This window comes from Corvus kubaryi, unplaced genomic scaffold (assembly GCF_017639235.1).
Source record: "Corvus kubaryi isolate FWS band 111438036 unplaced genomic scaffold, C.kubaryi_AGA036_p1.0 37300, whole genome shotgun sequence".
NCBI lineage: Eukaryota > Metazoa > Chordata > Aves > Passeriformes > Corvidae > Corvus > Corvus kubaryi.
Window position 1 is genome coordinate 19215567 of NW_024581093.1, and position 2222 is coordinate 19217788.

The window sequence follows — 2222 nt, forward strand, 5'->3', positions numbered from 1 at the left end:
CGTGCGGCGAGCGCCGATTGCGACACCGCGCGGAGCCGCCCCGCCCGCCCGGGTGATGCAACCGCCGCGTGATTGGCAGCGCCTGCGGCCAATCAGCGCCCGCGCGGGGCGGGGCCGCAGCCCGAGGGGTTTGTGCGTGAGGCCCGCGGGCGGCCTGCGGGCTGGGCGGCAGCCCCAGCGCGGCCGGGGGTCCCCAGCGGCCTCAGCCCGGCCACGGCCGGAGCCTTGTCACGGCCTGAGTCTGGCCACGGCCGGGGCCTTGTCACGGCCGCTCGCAGGGTTTGTCCTGCGTTGCTGCGGCCGCGCTGGAGGACAGCGCGGTCACGGGCACGCGTGTCGCTGGGCCGGCTGCGCCCGGGCCCCCAGGAGGCTTCTTCCCCTGTCTGACGGGGGACGGGATCGAGAGGCTGCCCCGCCCGGGCCGGGGGCTGGCGGGGAGCGAGGCGGCTGCCTCCCCACGCCGCTGGGAACCGGGGGCCCGCCCGTACTTCCAGGAGGCTCCGGCACCTCCCACAGCCCGAGGGGGAGAAGCCGAAACCGCGTCTCCGGCTGAGTCCCCGCACGGGCAGAGCGGGGAGCTTGTCCCGGGCCCCGCGGGAGGGAAAGCGCAGCTTCAGTGTGCCCGGGCCGGGCCAGGCCCGGCGGTTTCCTGGGGGTACCGGGCACAGGCTGTGGGTTCGATCCTCGTATGGGCCACTCGCTTAAGGGCTGGACCCCATGATCCCTGTGGGTCTCTTCCAACTCAGAATGTTCTGTGATTCTGCTGAAGTTGGCCAGGGCCCCACGGGCATCGAAGTAAATGGTGGTGTGTTTCCGTACTGATTGGCATCTCCTAACTGTTCCCAGGCTGTTAATTAACACCTGACAGTGCGTTCCCATCTGGATCCTCGCTGCCGTGTGGATTTGCTTCCGTAGAACGTTGTGAGATCAAGGGGAAAGAATACCAAAGACATCAAATAAAAGTAACAACAGCTCTCTTGACAACAGAAATTATGACAAATTTCTAAATGTTATCGATTCTTAGTTGATTTTTCTTTTCAAACTTACTATTAGAAAAAAAACCCTAAATGCTGGCGGACTAGGAAACACCTGGGTCATAGAGTTCAATGTCACAGGAAGATTATGCACCATTTCACTGGTATGTTTGTTGTTATAAAATACATCACTTTTTGTGGAGAAAAGTTCTTTTTGCCCATAATGTTTTCCAGACACTTTGGTTTGTATCACTTTAGTTCTGCCCAAACAAGCATACACTTACTATATATATGCACACATATGCTCACATCTCAAGCTGTGTGTGAGCAGGGTGTGTTTGCAGCTCCCTGAATGGGAAATGTACACTTCAATACACAGGTGTGTGTGTGTTTGCAGTGGGCAGGTCTGAAAATCATCTGTTTATAAGGTAGGCAAGTTTGAAACAAGTTCAAGTGTGCAGACAGTAAAACAATACTGTAGGAAAAGTGGGATTTTTTTAATATAGAGGAAAAAAAATTTAATGATTTATGCTACTCTTTAGCACATAGACTTGCTTGAAAATGTTTTATGTCTGCAAATGACCTGAGAAGAATTAGATTTGTAAATACAGTTGCAGAGCTCAGTAATATAGATACAATTATTTGTATTTACCATTTTTATGGCTGTCAGATGTTATGGAGGGGTTTTGTTTTGTAAAGCCATGTGGAAAATAAACCATATTTGCAGAAAAATTCTGAGGGTTAGTCTGGGCAAACAGTTTTACTCAGCTCATTTACCCCAAAGATACTTTTCCTTGTCAGTCAGCAAGTATTTGCTTTACCTTCTCTAATGTTTTTCTGTTTCTTAATTGAAACTGTTACATTTTCTGTGACAATGACTCATCCACCTATAGCTAGAGTGAAATTCCAGGTAAGCATTAAACATTATCCTTTGCTCACAGTAGTTAAGTAAATGGGTGCTCTTAATATGCTTTCCTAGGATTGTAGAGCACTTTATGACCATTCATTCTTTAATCCTCATCAAAGATAGCTGAAGAAAATAAAAAGCAGACAAACTTATTCTCACAGAGTCTGATTATTTTAAACGTTAAAGCTCACACATAATTCCCTGCGTGTAAGACACTCCAGTGCTTGGTTGGCATTGTATCTTGCTACAGGAAACCATCACACAGTGTACTTCAGTTTTTGCAGGATACTTTTTCTCCCCAATGTTACAGTAAAAATAGAATATCATTAAAGCAATCTAAA